Source organism: Lemur catta, chromosome 7, assembly GCF_020740605.2.
Source record: "Lemur catta isolate mLemCat1 chromosome 7, mLemCat1.pri, whole genome shotgun sequence".
Lineage (NCBI taxonomy): Eukaryota > Metazoa > Chordata > Mammalia > Primates > Lemuridae > Lemur > Lemur catta.
In genome coordinates, this window is record NC_059134.1 from 84,872,021 (window position 1) to 84,890,806 (window position 18,786).

Below are 18,786 nucleotides of genomic sequence, written 5' to 3' on the forward strand. Positions count from 1 at the left end.
CCAAACCCCGTTGTAGGTCTAGATGATTCTCTAGGACACTTGTCCTCCACATGGTGCCTCGGGGATCCAGGCTGCTTTAGTCTTATGACACCTCCATTTTGACAAGTTACTCCACAGTTGTCACAACAGAGGGAGAGCTGACTGGAGGGTGACTCACTGGCAGTTAAATGCCTTGGTCCATATGTGACACACAGACCACCGTCCCATGGGCCTGTCTAAAAGGAAAGGAAAATGGGATAAAAGGAAGCACTAAACATCTCTACCTTACCAGCCTCCCAGGGTGCCAGAAAATCCCATTAGTTATTGTTAGCGTAAATTTCAAAAGTTCTCTGAGAGTATTAATTTATTGTCATTATCACCCATAGCATATAAGTCATAAGTTAGTTTATCACTTTTGGTTTAGTCAAAAACACTTTGAAGGAATGAACAGCTATGGGAGAAATACATTTTAAGATCTCTTCTTTAATAAAAAAGCAGCGCAGGGGCTTGGTCAGGCAGGGCAGAGCTATGTGGGAGATACTTTGTGGGGGCAGCTCTGGAGATGGATGGTGGCTGAGGGCAGTGAGTGTCTACAGGAGAGGACTTTCCAAGGGAGGAAGGTGCTAAAAGAGGATGGAGGCTGCTCCTGATCATTGTCCTTGAATTCACCACTTTGCCCCAGGCTGGCCATGTGAGCAAAGCACCTTACAAATGTCTGTGAGTACCATTTGAAAGATACCAAGTCTTATCAAACCTTTGATCTCATGTTTGTCTACAGGCTGCATCTGCCTTCCCTCCCCAGCCCCCAGCTTTGAAAATAAGTTGCTAGCCTAGATTATTGGGTTTCCTGTCACATTTTAGTGTCTGCAATGCTGAAACCCGAGATGGCAGAGATACACACTGCAGAAGGAAGTCAAACTTGGTTTCAGCATCAAGTGATTTATTAGATCCTTGATAGTTTCCAGGCTACTCCAGGGACTTCCACTGGCCTGGCACACCTGGGTGAAGTAACCCACCAAGGCTGGGAGCTTTGTTATACTTTAGAGCTGAGTGTATGACCGAGTCCTTTAAGCCATCTGGGCCTATGAGATGACTTGGACACCATTTTCCTTTGATTTCTTCTACTTTTTCACTCTGAGCTGAAAATATTAGTAAAGAGCCACTTCTGCCCCTAGTGGGTATAGGATGTTTACTCTCAGACTAAAAAGTGTTATATGTGGGGGTCAGATGAGAGCAGAGCAGGGTTTAAGGGTCATTACCTTTCTTCCTCTTTAAAAGCTCCCTGATCGGGATTCTGGAGGTTTGGGCCCCAAAGTCTCTGCTTACCCAGCCTAGCCCGTCCTTAGACAGCAAACTAAAAATAAGTGCCCCCAGGACCGTTCCCGTTGGCAGCAACGGTTGGGCCATCACTTCACCACAAAGACACTTGTCATTTAGGGGGTTGGAAAAGGGAAACACTTAAGTGCTAGTTTATCAGCCAAAAGAAGCTGCCACACAAAAACACAACACCCATCCCACCCACCCACCCACGGACTTCTGGTCAGAGTATCAACTTACAGGGGAAAGTTTAGCCTGTTACAATTTAAAGGTGTTTCTTTATTTACACATGTGCGGGGGATGGGGTGGGAGATGATGAGAGTCCACAGGAGCTGCCTTCTAGAAGTTCCCAGGGAAACTTTAAAAGAGAACAAAAGTGTTTTTGGAAAAGTGTTAGAACGTTTGCAAAGTACACAGGAACAAAATTAAACAAAAAGCCTACGATGATGTATAGTATTCATATTTTGCAATCCTGGCTTTTAGATCAGCAGGAAGAGCTTGGCGTCCACAACATTGTGCCATGGATCAAGTAGTCCCTGGCTTGTTTCCGAGCTTCCCTGTCTGCTCTCAATGGGGATGATGCCTGAACTAAAGGAAAGGGTTAATAAATGTAGCAGCTGGTACGATGACATGTTTTAATGAATGTCATTCATACACCTCCTTTATCCACGTAATATTAGAACATCATATTTTAAAAGTTCTTTGCCAGCATTATTTTAATGGCTTTATAATGTTCCATCAAATGGCTGTTCTATAGCTTATTGAAGCAGGTCCCCAGCACTGGACATGAAATATGATGAGTAATGCCGTGATGGGTGTCTTTGTGCATAAATCAGGACACTGTTTTGTCCAAGAAGGGTCCAGCCTCGAGCCCTCTCGGTAGTGAGGCCTCGGTGCTGTCTCCTCTGCTCTGTTAAAAGGCAGCACCTGCTCTGTTCATTGGACAAAGTCTGATGGTCCAGCCCGTGTTATCCTGATCCACTTTATCTTCATCCTTTTCTTTTCATACCTTTGGAAGTCATTTCCTATCTTATTAACAAGGAAATTGGAAAACTAAAAAGAGAACGAACTTTATTTACCTTAGGTATGTGTTGCTAAGTCGTAGAAAAAACTTGATGGAGATCTGTTAGAGCTGGGGCAGTTGATATCCAGAAAAATCAATCAGACAGGCCCGGACAGTGCTTTTAAAAATATATTGTTATTGGTTTTTTTAAAATATGTTTTACACTGCTGTTGTAAAACATGCCTGCATTAGGCACATGGTATTTGTGTGCACCACAGTAACAGTAACAACATTTATGTTTAAGTCAGGAAAAGAGGATTTACGAGGCCACATTGTTTCTCCTTCAAAAATATCTAAGCTTCCTCTCTTAGATGCCCCTGGGGGCCCAGATATTAATATTATTCCTCTTCCCTATTCCATTTATCTAATCATCTAGGCATGCATTTTTAGAGTATATACAATAACAACAATAATCAAAACAACAGCAACAAGAACTAACATTAATTGAGTGCTTACTGTATGCCAGATGCTAGTCTATGATGAATTTGATACATTTAATCCTAATAGAGGGAGAATGTCTCCTTCATGTTCAGGAGACCTTTTTGAGGAGGTGACAGTCACAGGAAGAGCAGGGGAGACGATTCTTGTGTGGGCAAAGGGTCCAAAGTTGGAAGAATATGACCTGTTCCACCATGGCTGGGGCTTAGTGAGAGAGCAGGAAAGTGGCACCACATCCAGTGGGAACAATCTTTAATAAGAGAGGGACAAGACCCAATTCATGTCTTCTCCTTGGAGCTGGACTGTGGGGGGAACTGGGGTGCACAGGAGGGCCCTGCCGATGTGGCCTTGGCAGTGGTGGTGCTGGCTGGACACAGGGGCTGTTGGTGGGGACGGGTGGAAGCAGATGGGCTCATGGTGCACTTTGGAGATAGAATGGTAAATTGCATAAAGGGGACAGGATAAGGGAGAAATAAAGGCCAAGTCCCGGGTTTTGATTTGAGCGCCTACGCTGGTAGTCGTGGTGCCACATTCTAAGATGAGAAAGTCTGGAAGAGCAACTGATTCACGGGTGAGGAAATGGAAGGTTCTATTCTTGCCTTGTTATTTGCCAAAATTGACACTCTGACCAAAAATAAGGACTACAAAACTAGAAGCTTTAACCTTTTAAAGGTCAATCTTGTGTAGTAAAAAGAGACTAGGTGTGGGGTTCAGCCTGACCTGGGACTGTCATTTTCAAGTTGTGTGACTTATATTACATGACATAGCCACTTGGAACTTAATGCTTCAGCTTTCTAATCTCTAAAAGAGAGTTCGTGCTGCCTGCCCCGCACTGGTGTTGGTAGAATGCATGTACAGCTCCTAGCACAGTCCCTGGCGTATAGTAATTCATTTCCTAAAGGTTAGTTGTAGTTCTTTGAAATAACTGGCACAAGATAGAGCCTTTAAATGGACTAGATTCTTCCCTGTGGGGGCCCTGCACCTCCCTTAGCCTGGGTGACAGGATGTGACATGAGGAACTCCTGGAAGGCAGTAGTGGCCCCAGAAATAGCTGTCACTTGCCATCTGAAGTTTCACATCTAAATGTTTCATTCCTTCAGCTGAAGGCTTTTTTCCTTACTGAAATCCCAAGAGCCTTGAGAGAGATAATAGTTTAAGGCATATTTGTCAATAATAGCAAGTTATCATAATACGGTGATTAAGACTGTGAATTCTGGAACTGACTGCTTGGGTTTGAATCTCATCTTTGCCGCTTCTGAGCTGTGTTAACCTTGAGCAAATGAACCTGGTTTCTCTGTACCCAGGTTCCTGCGTTGGTGAAATTGGGACATTAATAATTCCTACCTCAGAGGATCTTTATGAGTTTTAATAGAGCTCATATATATAAAATCACAATACAATGCCTGGAAAATAGTAACCACTATATAAGTATGTGTTAAATCAAATACAAATAATTAAGGTGTTAGGAAACAGGTGCCTTTGAGAAGGTTAGAGAAGGGCAAGGCTGGGGAAGAGAAGAGGGGTGGAGGAGCTGCTAGGCTCCAGCAGGAGTGGAAACAAGGGAAGGACACAAGCAGCAATCATGAGACAAGCTAAAGACCAATTTTTCTGCTTCTCTATTTTGTCTTGTCAAACTCCCAAAGAAAGAAAATCCCCACCATGACCCCAGTCTCAAACACTAAACCAAACGTTACAGCTAAGGGCCATTGCCTGGATGAACCTCCAGAGAGTTACACTGAGTGAAAAAGGCCAATCCCAAAAGGTTACCTAATATTTTTGAAATAAGAAAATAGAAGAAATGGAGAGCAGGTCAGGGCTTCTCTTTTAGAAGCAGCTTTAAATCCAGGTTGGGCTCAGGCCAGGAAACATGCATTCGAACCTGTATCTCTGCTGTTGCCTCCTCCTGCTGCAGAATCCCTCTACCTGAAGTTTATATTCATCAAAAACATGGTCCAGGATTTGGTCTGCGTGTGTGGTTTCCTGGGACTTATCAGGGTCTTAGCCTGAATCCTGCCACATACTCTTCTCAAAAACCTCAAAGGATGGTTCATCTTCTCTGACATTATTTAAAATTGACTAGGAAGTCCAAGAAGCGTATGAGTTTCCTTGCTTGTCATCCTGAAGGAAGATGCTTAGTGGGGTGTTTTATGCAGATGGCAGTTGGCTTTTATCATTCATGTGATCCCCCACCTGAACCAAGCTGGAGGCAGAGCATCAGTCTTCTTAAAAAATTGGGGTGAAAGAAAGACTGTTAATGAATCTCCAAACTCACCTACAACTCCAGCAGGACCCAAATAATGCTCCTCAATTTCTCCAAATATGGTAAGCATGCGTAGAAACTGAATCACTTATATATTGCCAGTGGGAATATAAAGTGGTACAGTCACGTTGGAAAACAGTATGCAGTTTCTTAAAAAAATAAACATGCAACTACTAAACAACACAGCAATTGCACTCCTGGTCATTTATCCCCCCAAAATAAAAACTTATGTTGACACAAAAACCTCTACTCAAATGTTGTAGCACCTTTACTCATAATAGCCCCAAACTGGACGCAACCCACCTGTCCTTGAAACGGCTAAGGATTAAACAAATGGTGACACATTCATACCACAGAATACTACTCAGAAATGAAAAAGAATGAACTATTGATTCGTGCAATGACCTGAATGAATCCCCAGAGAATTACGCTGGTGAAAAAGGCCAGTCCCCAAAGGCTACATAATATTTTTGCAATAAGAGAATAGTAGAACTGGGGAACAGGTTCAGGCTTGCCAGGGGCTAAGGAGTGGTGGGGACAGGAGAGAAATGGGCAGGTTATGAAAAGATGACACAAGGAATCCTTATGGTGATGGAATGTTCTGCATCTTGACTGCATCAATGTCAACATCCTGTCTGTGATATTATACCGTGGTTTTTACAAGAGATACCATTAGGGGAAACTGGGTAAGAAAAAAAGGATTCTCTGTATCATTTCTTAAAACTGAATGTGAGTCTACGATTATTTCAATCTTAAAAGTCTAATTTTTAAAAATGGGGCAGGAGAAAAGCTGTTAACTCATTCCTAAACTCACCCTGAACTCTAGCATGACGTAAATAACACCTTTCAATTTGCCCATATTCCCTGCTCTCAAAGAATTTTTAGCTGTAGAAAGACCTAACCGATGAAAAGTCAGGCAAACAGATGCCTTCCTTCCACACAGTTAATCCCTCCGTTCACCTGTGGTTCATTCTGTTACTCAGTCATTCAACAAACATTCATGGAGCCCTCCTATGTACCCAGGACTATACAACGTGCTGTGGGTAGAGGGAGAAAGACAACAGACTCTCTGTATCTAAATGGAGCTCATGTTATAGTTGAGGAAACAGACAATATATCACACATCCATAAGGACAATTTCAGAGAGTGGAAAGTACTGAGGATAAAATAAAACAGGGCAATGAAGAGTGTCAGAGGAGGGGGACTCTTTCCAGAGGGCAGCTGGGGAAGGCTTTCCTAGGGGGTGATTTGCTTTGATCACTACATGGCAGGACAGAGCTCCAGAGCTAGGGAGAAGAGCATTCCTTCACTCCCTTTAAAAGGTCACCCTAGCTGTGTGAAGAATACATCAAAAGGAAGCAAGAACAGCAGCAAGGAGAACTGCTCACAGGCTGCTTCAGTGGCTTGTGCCTGAGTTGATGGTTTCCTTGACTAAGCATGAGCAACAGAGACAAGGGTGCCATTTTCTGAAATGAGAAAGGCCGTGTGGGAAGAGGAATCCCTTTGGCTGGGAGGAAGAAGTCAAGAGTTCTGCTTAGTCAAGTTCATTTTGATATGCCTAATAGATACCATGTTGGCCCACAAACACTATACAGCCTCATGCTTTTTCTCCCTCTCCCCTGGACAGTGCTCTATCAGCTCTGGGTCACTCTTCCACTTTCAGGCTTGAATAAAACATCGCACCATGAGGTGGCTTTTTGCATGGCAGCAGGGCCCAGATTACACCCACGGGACCTACAGAGTTAGCTCTCTGAGGGTAAACCCCAAACAGAGGGAAATGGGAGCCAGACAGATAAATTCTTCACTTCCCCCTCAATATCTCCAAATAACTCTTCCAGAGAAGTCCCACATGCTGAGTGAACATAACTTCTGCTGGGTCTCTTGGCAGCTCCCTGTGAAGTGGCAGCCGGGACAGTGATGCCACTCACCACATTATGTCACACCTTCCCTTGTTCTCCTACACTGGATACCTTGGACTTGCACCTCCTAATTAAACTGTTAGTATCTTAATCCTTGCCTCAGGCTCTTTTTATAGAGAATTCAGTGAAGACAACCTCCAAAAAAGGATATCAAGGAAGAAGTTAAAAGTCTGGAACTCAAGAGAGAAGTGAGGATTAGAACTCTTACCTCAAGAAACATCAGGAGCTATATGGTATTTAAGACCATAGACTGGTGAGTTACTGAGAGAGAGTGTGTTGGTAGAAATATGGGTAAAGACCAAATCTGGGGCACTCTTACATCTAATGTCCAGGTAACGGGAGGTGGGTCCAGCAGAGGGGAATAGAGAAAGAATAGTGGATGAGGTAGAAGAAGACCCGTGGGGGTGTAGTGATGGAGGCAAAGGAAAGGGACCATGTTCTGAGAGAGATGGAAGTGACCATGCATGTCACAGGGAGCTGAGAGGGCGAGGAAGGTAAGAAAGGAGGCCACAGGGCTGGGCGGCATGGAAGGCATGTGTGGTCTCGATGAGAGCAGTTTCAGTGAGGCAGTAAGACTGGGGTGGGTCAGAGACACAAAGGGAGATGAGGAAGTAGAAATAGCTAACATCACAGACAAGTCTTTGGAGAATTTAGACGGAAACAGGGAGGAAGTAGGTTGGATAGGCGGAGACCAGTCTGTGCTGTATACTGCTCCTGGGACATGTGTGTGGGAGAAGCATACAGGCCTGGGAGTCCAGAGACCTGAGTTCTAATCCATTTTCTGCCATTCACTGGCCGAGGAGGCACTGGTAAATCACTTCCCCCTCTGGGCCTCATCTCATTTGTCAAAGCAAATGTCTCTCAGGTCCTGTCTAACTCAGAAAAGCTCTGTTCTATGCAAACATTGAAGCTAACAGAGAAGGAAAAAATGAGTGGGGAAATCAGGATCTTTGAGAGGATGGTGTATGTCCTCTAGGGGCAGAAAAAGGGTACCTACTTGCTAGGGTGGCAGTAAGGATTAAATAAGGTAGTGCATGCAAAGCACTCAGCACAATGCCTGAAGAGTCGTCAGAACACAACACACTTTATTTACAAGTAGAAACAATAGAGGTAGCATCAGTGGCAGAAACTTGCAAGATATTGTACTGCATGGATCTGTTGTACACAGGAAAGTGCCATTTGGCAATAAAGAAGGAAGTATGAGAAGAAATGGGGATGGACCAGGCAGTGAGGGCTGCACCAGAGGCAACTTGTAGAATGAAGTGTGGGTGTGACTTGATGACATCAAGCCATTGCTGGTGGCCTGGAAGATGTGAGGGCACACCAAATGGGAAGACATTTTACCTTTAACGATGCTTTCTATTCTGTATAAGAGAGTGATACAAAGAGCCAAGGAAGAACAAAGTTGGAGGACTTACTTGACCAGATATCAAGATGTACTGTAAAGCCACAGAAACTAAGGCTGTGTGGCATTGGCACAACAGACAAGGAAACTGATGGAACAAAATATCCCAGAAACAGACTCATGCACATATAAGCACTTAACTTATGAAAAAGGTGGCACCTCAGAGTAGAGAGAAAAGACAATCTTATCGATAAATGGTGCTGAGTTAAATGGATATCTGAATGGAAAAATAAGAATAAAACTCAACCTCTGCCTCACACAAGAGCAAAAAACAAACAAAAAATATATATATAAAATTCAATTCTACGTGGTCTGTAGATTTAAATATAAAAGCTTCTAGAAGATAACATAGCAGAATAGCTTCTTGATCTTGGGGTAGGCAAATACTATTAAATAGGACACAAAAAGTACTAATCATAAGGAAGAATATTTATAAATAAATTTCATAAAAATTAAAAACTTTGGTTCATCAAAAGATACCACTGAGAAGATTCAGAAAAACGATGTTATAGAGTGAGAAGAGACAGTCACAATACATATAACTGATAAAAGAATCACATTCAGAATATATAAAGAACTCTTACAAAAGAAAAGACAGCCCAATTAAAAATATATGGGCAAACGACCTGAACAGGCACCTCATAAAAGCAGAATGAGCAGTGAACACATGAAAAGGTGCTCCACCTCACTAGTCATTAGGAAAATACAAATGAAAGTCACATTGCGGTATCACTAAACACCCACGAAATGAAAGTAATTACAATAGCAGACAATACCAAGTGTTGTTGAGGATTCAGAGCAACTGGAACACTCAAACATTGCCAGTGAAAACTTAAGATAAAATTACCATTTAGGGAAAAGTTTGGTATATCTATTAATACTAAACCTAAATGTAGTCTGTATAAAACCTGTCAAATCCATTTTTGGGTATATATCTGGCAGAAATGAAAGCTTCTGTTCATTCAAGATATGCACAAAATTATTCATTGCAGAATTATTCATAATAGCTTCAGATAGAAACAACCCAAAAGTCCATCCAGAATAGAACAAATACACTCTGTTATAGTCATACAGTGGAAGACTGTACAAAAGGAAAATAAACTAACCATTGCTGCACACAACATTGATGAATCTCACAAATGTAATGTGGAATTGAAGAGGCCAGTTCCAAAGGAATATGTACCATCTGACTTCATTTGTGTGAAGTTCAAAACCAAGTAAAGTTAATCTATGGTGTTACAAGTCATAATAGTGGTCCCTTTAAAGAGGAAAAAGTCGTAGTGGTGGGGAGGAGTGCAGGGAGGTCTCTGGGTGTTGGTAATGTTCTATTTCTTGACCTGGGTGGTGTGTACATGGGTCTGTTTACTTTGCAATAATTCATCAGTAATTCACTTAAGTTTCGTGCACTTTTCTGTATGTATTCCCCACTTAGAAAAGAAAAAAAGATTTATCTAAAAAAATAAAATGGGAGGGGGTGATCCTTATTTAAATAAACAATAAAATGTTTCTCCCTCTCTGCTTCTAACACCCCCGCCTCATCCAAATTCTCTGTCTGCTGCATGTGAACTTGTTGTTCTCATAAAATGAGTCAGTCAAATGGAAAAAAATTTTAATGGGTTTCAACGGATTTCTTTTTTTAAAAAGTTCAGTATCTTCCTTATAAGTTCATTAAAAAACTCTACCTTCAAATAAAACAATCAACCTCACCCTCTCTGTCTTTATTGTTAATGCAATTAAAATGCCGGATCCAATAACAATAGTGACCCTGGAATCAGAGGGTAGGAGGGGATTAGAAATTCATTCATTCATTCATTCACTTGACAAATATTTATTAAGCACCTATTATATCTCACGTGTTAGTCTAGGCACTGCAGATTAAGCAGTGAAAAAAAGACAAAAAGTCCCTGTTCTCATGGAACTTATTTCTAGTAGAGATGGAAAATATACTGTAAAATAAATATTTTTTTAAATTTTCTGTATATTATGATGTTTTGACCATCGTAAAAAACTTTTCTGGCTGGGAAGAGACTGTCCCTCCCAGGGCTAGCCAATTCTTAGAGATAGCAAAGGGGCTAGTCCCAGGAATGCCTTTGATATGCAAACCAACCAGCCCACAGCCAGGCCTCTGCTACTGGGCCTGTGCCCCCCACAAGGCAATACCCCTCTGCCTTCATCATCCCCAACCAGGCACCACCTCTGTGGTTCAGCAAAGGACCCGGCTTTCCCCAGGTGTCCCTGCATGAGAGCCTGCCTCCTGTCTCTAGGACCTATGTTTTCCTGAACCTCTCCTGTGCCTCCTCTTGTGGCCACACCTGACTGACCATCACATAAAAGAGTAAAAACAGACACAAATGGACAAGGAAACACCATGGAGAATTCTCACGCTGAAGGTGAGGGGTGGCAGGTACGGGGTGAGATTTGGAGGACGATCGGGGAAGGTCACACCCAAAGGTGAGACACCTGAAGGAAAAGGAGTGATTGTGTGAGTATTTGGGGGCGGAGCGCTCCATGCCCGGGGAACCTGAGGTGGGAATGTGCTTCGGTGTCTGAGGGACAGCCAGGAGGCCAGTGTGGCAGGAGGGGGTGCGCAGTGGCAAGGGTAAGAGGGGTGAGGGCCAGGGCAGACGACTAGAGCCTCCCAGGCCATTGTAAGGGCTTTGGCTTCTCCTCTGAGTAAGATGGGAGGCGCTGGAGGGTTTTGAATGGAAAGAGTGACGTGATTCTGACTTCAATTTGAAGAGTCATTGAAGCTGCTGGGTGCGAATAAACAGAAGACATGTAGGGGCAGAAGCAAGACCGGCTGGGAAGCCATTACAGTGACACAGGTGAGAGATGACGGTGCTTGGGCCCAGGGGACAGTGGTGCAAATGCGGAACTGGATGTGTCTCCTGGCAGAGACAAACCATACTCACCGTTTGGACGTGGGTTCTGAGACCAAGGGAAGAGCCAAGGCTTTTGGCCTGAGCAAATGGAAGAATGGAGTTTGTCAACAAAGCATGTGGGTAGAATAAGGGTGTGTGGAAGGTTCCGGAATGCTGTCTGCACAAGTTTAGCTTGAGATGTCTGTTAGATATCCAAATGGAGATGACAAGGAGGCCGTTGGAGATAACGAGGCTGGAATTGAAAAAGAGAAGTCGGGACTGAAGATATAAATTTGGGTGTTGGTGTTTAAAGCCTTGGGACTGGATGAGATCACATTGGGAGAGGATATAGACAGAAAGAGACGTCACCCTGGGGATGGCGCTCTGAGACCGGCCCTGCCCTCAATCCTGCTTCCGCTGCAGGAGGGGATATCCCAGTCATGGAGGAACTGGCCCCCTTTCGCGTTGTGCCACATGGCTGTTTTGTCACAGGTGTGGGGATCAATGAGGCAACACCATGCCCTGGAAAAGGGACCTCCGTGGAGACCAACCAGTCTGTGCGGGGAAACTCACCAACACCCCCAGTGAGCATCCCCACCTCTCCCTGTCCTCAGCTCAGTTGGGATTTGAACTATCGACCTACAAGGACAAGCCTCTCCATGCTCATGCCAGTTCTCCAAGCACCATGGCCTGTTCCTGCTAGTCTAGCCCAGAGCTTAGTCTCTGGGTGAGCAGGTGTCCTTTCCACACCGAGACAGAGACTGCCGGCTGGGGGAAGGTGGCCTCCGAGGCAGCAGCTCCCTGGAGCTCTCATAACCTTTTCCATCCCCCTTATAATGAATCATCGAATAAGCAAGGCCCCTGCTAGGACGTTAATAAAAACCATGCAGGATTTTACAGTGTGAGCAGAGAAGGAATGGCAGGCTGGGCCCTGGAAGGTGGCAATCGAATCTGTGTCCACAGTTGAGCTGTATTCCTAGAGCCAGATTGCAAGGGGAAATGAAGAGGAGCGTGGGGGAAGAAGCTCTTGAAATACCTCCCAGTTTTCTCCCTTCCTCAGCTTTTCTGTCACCACTTGGGCTCCCCGGGACTTGTCTGAGGAAACCCCAGCCATGAAAAGCACCCACAGAAGAGGAGAGAAGTTGGAGAAACAATAGCAGCAGCGTTGATGTTTACTCCCCAGCGCTCCAGCTCACGGTCCAGGCACGCCATTGCTTCCCCAGCTTCCGTGTCATTCTTTGAAAGGATCCTTCCAGACCCACTCCCTCCCACTCTCGGCTTGATGCTTTTGTTCTTGTCCCCTTCCCTTTGTGGTGAAGGAGCAGTGAACAGACACAACTTTGCCTGCCGTGGCTTTCGCAGCACGTCTGAAGCCCTCCCGCTCTATCCTCCTCTCACACTCCCCAGCCTCTGCTCTTTGCTTTTCCACCTGGGAGGGAAAATGGTCCACGGATCCCACGTCTGAAAGCTGGGGCAGCCTTTACCCAGCCAGTGTCCATCTGTTTCGGGATGGGGCTCCTTTCAAGTCGTCTCTGGGAGCTTGGCACACCGTAATAAAAAATGAGGAGTTTGAGATCCCCAGAGAGTTGGGCAAGCAAAACTGCGTTTCTCTTACCTGCAACCAAGGTCCTAGAGTGTAAATGAATTACCATTCATTCTCTGCTTCTTGTAGCTGCAAAGATAGCAACTGATTTACTTTGCTGTGGCCAAACTCCACATGCACACGGTGATGGAAATTAGTGAAAATGGTGCCTTTCTAGTCCCTGTCTTCAGTGTTCCTGGGCATCTGGGACCCGTCCTAGCAGGACATACAAAGGCCAGCATTAAAAACAAGCTTCTGGGCTTGACAAAAATTTGGCGAAGACACTGATAGTGCTAGGTGTCTTTTCTGCTCTATCAATCTGCCTCACAACTTACTGATCCAAGATTTCCATTCATTCCTTTACTCATTCAACACCTTTGTATTGAATGACGACGGTGGCCCAGGTTTGGTGCCGCGTGCTTCAGACAGAAACAGTGAACAAGACAGACGAGCCTTACAGTAAAGGTAACGGGAGAGGCAGAGAAATAAACAAATCCATCAGATCATTACACACTTTAGTAAGTGCTATGAGATATTTGTGGGCTGCTGGCCCAGAGGGCGAGGTTTGATGAAGTACAGGCTAAACATAGAAATAAAAGCAAGTTGCTTTTTTTTTTTTTTAAATGACTTCCTTTTATATGTAACTTAGGAAATGTTTTTTAGATAGTCACAGCAGGATTTTAAAAAGGAATTGCTTGCTCCTGAACTAGGACATCAACCATATCCATGAGCTCATGGAGGCAGAGCACATCTCCTAAAATGCCTTTCAAATGATGCTGCTTTGCCTCCACGAGGGAAATAAATCAAAGAGGCCACCCAGTCACCCCAGCGACGAGCAGTACTGGTTGTTTACCCAGCAGCTGTTCTCTCCATGCCCTGCCCCTCTCCATGATCTGGTATAATGTCTGGAGAGGTCTTTGTGACCTTGTCCCTGAGAGAACGGTCTCACTACTGGCCACTTATCTGGAGAAAAGCAGATCATGTCATCCCCTTGAGAGGGGTGATGTTACGGAGGCCCACAGGAAGCAATGTGGGTTCAAGCTTGCCCTTCGTACGTTGTTTCCCAGACTGAGAGAATGAAGTCTATACCACAGTCCTACGATTTCTCAGTTTCTCTTAATAAGACCCGAAACACGAATCCTCTTCTGTGGCAACCCAGATGCATGACCTCTTCCTATTCTTTGGTAACTTAGAATTATGGTTCTGCCTGACGAGGTGAGTAATCATATTTTACAGAGACCCATAAACCCTTGTTGCCTTCCCTATTGTCCCCAGTCTGACCTCACATGGTCAGAGTCGTAAGTGTGACAAAGGACTCTTCAGAGACTTCATCTAAATCTGACTTGATTATATGGCTGTGGCAACCTGGCTTGATTTTAGATCAACAGAAAGTGTATATGTCCCTTCCATGGAACCACCAAGCTTATTCTTGGGTCAGCCAGGATAAAGAAAGACAAGCTAAAGCTTTCCTGTGTTAGAGTAGAAAGACAGTCTGTAAGTGTACCTTTTCTTCTGCCCTATTCCTGGTCCTTAAAACCATCCCGCCAGCTCAAACCACATCTTTACTCCTACTTGCCCGTAGATCCAATCCAGCAGCATCCTCTGATGCTTGAGTGACTTGATGAGGTCTTCCACCTGCTTCCATCTGCATTCCATTCCCACCTGGTTCTGTAGCCTCAGTCTCCAACCCTCCTCCGGCCCCTCTAGATTTGGTACTCACTATGACTCTGTTTTTCCATATTTTAGTGCCTTGTTTTAACTCTCAGTGAGACCTGTACACCCCATCTCATTCACAGGGTCTAGCCCATCTCCAGCCACAGGAAACCAGTCATAAAACTCAAATTTGAATTTATCTGACCCCGAAGTTTAATCAGTACACAGTTGTACCTCAAAGTGTGAAAACTGGGTAGAAGTAGTTAGAACAGGGTTAGGCTCATAAGCTCTGGAGTTGGAAAAAATGGGCAAAGAGCCCACTAAGCACTGTAAGTAATATAGCAGCCAGTGACCAGTCCACTGGGGAAGGCTGGTGGGAGTGTACACAGTACAAACCCTTTGGGAAACAGTTCAGCCGTGTTTTAAAAAGTTAATCATACACCTATTGTATGAACCAGTCATTCTCTTCCTAGGTATTTACCTAAGAGAAATATGACCCAGTCATTCTATTCCTAGGAAATTTACCCAAGATAAACAAAAGCATATAACCATATGAAGACCTATTTGTGAACGTTCCTATAGCAGCTCCAAACCGAAAACAGCCCAAATGTCCATCAGCAAGTAAATGAATAACCAAACTGTTATTAAACAGTTATCAAATAAACTGGCCTATTAATCATCAATAAAAAGGGATGAATTTATTGATGCACACTTTAACATGAAGGAATATGATTTTGCTGAACAAGAGAAGCCAGACAAGAAAGAGCACATAGTATATGATTCCATTTATATAAAATTCTAGAAAAATGCAAACTGCTCTACAGTGACAGAGAGCAGATCAGCGGTTGCATGGGGATGGGAGTGGGGGACAGGTTGGAAGGGACGAGAGGGAGGGAGTACCCAGGGGCATGAGGAAATTTCTGGGGAGCGTGTTCATTATCTTGATGGTAGTGATGGTATTAGAGGTTTATACATATGTCAAAATTTATGCTTTAAATATGTGCAGTCTATTGTTTAACAATTATACCAAATATACTTGTTAAAAAGTTTATTAATAAAGTTTTGACCATTGATCACAATTATTACATAACCATTTACCTTAATTCACATGTGCTCAGCACCTGTCTAATGCGACTAGCTACAATCAAACCACAAAATGGCAGTAATGTAAGGATCTGATAGTTTTAGATTCTTCCCAAAGTCATCACAATTAAATTAGAATAGTTGACTGGTTTGAAGGAATTCAGGTAATTCAAAAAATAGTCTTAGGAAAGAAAGTATAGGGTTTCAATTTAGAGATATAATGGCTATTGAAAATCTGTCATAATGAAAGAAAGTAAATAGAAAACACATTTTTAAAAATGAGGGAAGGAAGTCTGCAAAATAAAAAAAATGAGCTCTATTTAACATAGGATGTGGCTTACAGAACCTTCAATTTCACTTAACTTTTGAGAGAAATATTTATCCCATAAAAGGATGTGTACAACAAAGTGGTCACACTGACCCACAGCAGCAGCCAGTGTCAATCAACATTTATTTTAAAACATTATTTGTGTGGATCTGTTTTCAAAATGGTTTTCTTGGCCGGGCACGATGGCTCACGCCTGTAATCCTAGCACTCTGGGAGGCCGAGGCGGGTGGATCATTTGAGCTCAGGAGTTCGAGACCAGCCTGAGCAAGAGTGAGACCCCGTCTCTACTAAAAATAGAAAGAAATTATCTGGCCAACTAAAATATATATAGAAAAAATTAGCCGGGCATGGTGGCACATCCCTGTAGTCCCAGCTACTCGGGAGGCTGAGGCAGTAGGATCGCCTAAGCCCAGGAGTTTGAGGTTGTGTGAGCTAGGCTGACACCACGGCACTCACTCTAGCCTGGGCAATAAAGCAAGACTCTGTCTCAAAAAAAAAAAAAAAAAAAAAAAAGGTTTTCTTTTTCTAATTTAAAATTTTATTTTTGAAATTCATTCATTAGGTTTCAGAGTCCTGTCCTTGTGACTAAGCGGATGTATTCATATGTGTATTAAGGTACTCGTGAAGTCTGCTGTGCATTTTCACACCCTATAGTGAGGTTGTTCTGATAATGACTTTTAATAACAGCATCAATACAATTCATAACATTGAATTTTCTTCACACTAAAGCACTTCATGTGTATCCCTGAAACCATGTACCATCTGCCTTTGCCCGGTTCTGCAAGGTGTTTTTTTTTTTTTCCATCATCTGACAGAGAAGGAGTTTCTCTAAATCCATAGCTATCATAATGCAAACCATTCCTAGCACTGGTGGGTAGTCTCACTTACTTATTATGAAAGGGACATCACATCAGCAGTGATAGGCAGTTGAAGGTGCCTCAGGTAAAAGTCCAAAGAGGAGACAGAATCAGTCCAAAGCATTGGCAACTACTCAAACTAAGGTAGTGTTTGTGGAAAGAAAGGGGGTGGATCCTAGCTATAGAGTGGAAACAAAGGCAGGAGTTGCCAAACTCTAGCATGTTCATCCTCAAGCCATGCCAAGACCTCAGAGGCAGGTGGAGGGGAAGAGAAGAAAGCTGGGAACTGCCAAGCCCAACCCTAGGGTGCCAAGACTGTAAAACAGGACTGGCCCCGATGGGAGCATGGAGAAGCCATCAAAATCATGTCAAGTAAAAAATATATGGTCCCTGTGAGCTAATAGGCCAGCATCTATTATCTAAGTGGAACCTTTTTGGCAAAAACAGCAAGATCGCGGGATCCTCTAGAACAGGGGCTAGCAAACTATTGCTCTTGGGCCAAACATAGCCCATAACCTGTAATGGCTTTATTTTTGTAAATAAAGCTTTATTGGAACATATACTACAATGGCAGAATTGAGTAGTTGAGACAGACACCATAGGGTTTGCAAAGCTAAAAATATACTCTACATGGCCCTTTGTAGAAAAGATTTGGCAACCTCTGTTCTAGAAGATGATGAGGCTTGGAGTCAGCATTGTGGTTCCAGGTGATGCGTTTGGTTTAGAGACACACCCTAGGCATGGGTTAAGGGAATAGCTGAAAAGAGGGAAATGGTAAGGTCTAGGCAGGATGTCAAGACCACAGCTGAATAGCCTAGAGTTCAGGACCTCAGGTATAGGCAGAAACCAAGACAAACAATCAGTCCTACTGACAGGACAAACACGGCAGGGATTAAAGCAAGGGTGAAGTTCACTAGGCTTGTGGGATCCAAGCTGTTAGTTATGGAAAATACCAAGGCAAGGGCAACACGTCCACTCTCAGTGATCTGCTGGTGGGTTTGAGCCAACAGTCAGTCTGAAGTGCTCAGTGCTGAGCAGAGCTGGGAAGGCAGAGGAACTATCTCAAGTCTAAATAACCCGGAATTTTCTACTAGAAAAGAGGAGATGGTACTATCTTATTTCCTACTCAATATGGTAGCTTGTCACACTGCTCAACAAAGGGAATGAGTCTGAAATTAAAATATCTCCCAGGTAGGGTTACCAGATTTAGCAAAGAAAAACACAGAATACCTAGTTAAATTGAATTTCAGATAAACAAAGAAAAATTTTTAATATGAGTATGTCTGAAATATTGCATTGGACATTATTGTACTAAAATTATTTATTATTTTAAGGTCAAATTTCACTGAGATTCCTGCATTTTGTCTGGCAACACTACTCCCAGGAAACTGGCCACCTTTCTGATAAATTATGACTAAACAGTGTTTTAACTCCTGAGGCAGCAAGAAGTTTCTAGACCTCTAGTCATTTTTGCTTCTCCCTCCCCTCACATACCTCCTTGCTCAGCTCTTTGTATCTCCTCTCTACCACTGTCATGCAAGGGCTGTCCAGGAGAGAGGACCACGCGCGTCTCTGGATACGTCCAAGAATTATAATGTTGGCTTTAACTGCCATTGATTAAGCCAGAGAAGGCCTGGAAACTGAGAAAGAAGAAGTTGAGCCTGGTAAAGTGACTCACAGGAAGGAAACGTGGTGAACAGACAGTTGGGTGATTGGCTTCTGACTCACTGGAGGTTTCTTTGCTAGAGATTTTGCACCGTTAGTTAGCTATCAACAGACCACTGACATTTCCCTGGCAGCACCCAGAATGCTGTCTTGGTAAAAACTTGGCTTCAGATTAACTGCTGGGCACTTGCTGGTTTCCAACTTTCAATTAAAATGGACATTTTGGGGTTTTACAGAAAGCAGAAGGCTCTGCGAGGGCCATGCCCATGGCTGTCAAGCATCGTGCCGTGAAGATGTTCTTGGGAAAGGTTTAAGAAAAGTCAAATCTGTGTTACTGGCTCTGAGCTGTGGTCACAGTGGATAAACCTCACCTGTA

At 43.6% G+C, this 18,786-nt stretch overlaps 1 long non-coding RNA gene across 1 annotated transcript; it reads right to left on the bottom strand.

Moving 5' to 3' along the window:
* Positions 1-168: 168 nt before the first annotated feature.
* On the bottom strand, positions 169-18,351 carry LOC123642589. Its single transcript, XR_006736490.1, has 6 exons — positions 18,240-18,351; positions 12,858-13,040; positions 11,294-11,495; positions 2,376-2,477; positions 1,537-1,654; positions 169-215 (listed from the first exon to the last, which is right to left on the bottom strand). It is a non-coding gene; the product is annotated as an uncharacterized LOC123642589 (long non-coding RNA).
* Between the last annotated feature and the right edge of the window lie 435 nt (positions 18,352-18,786).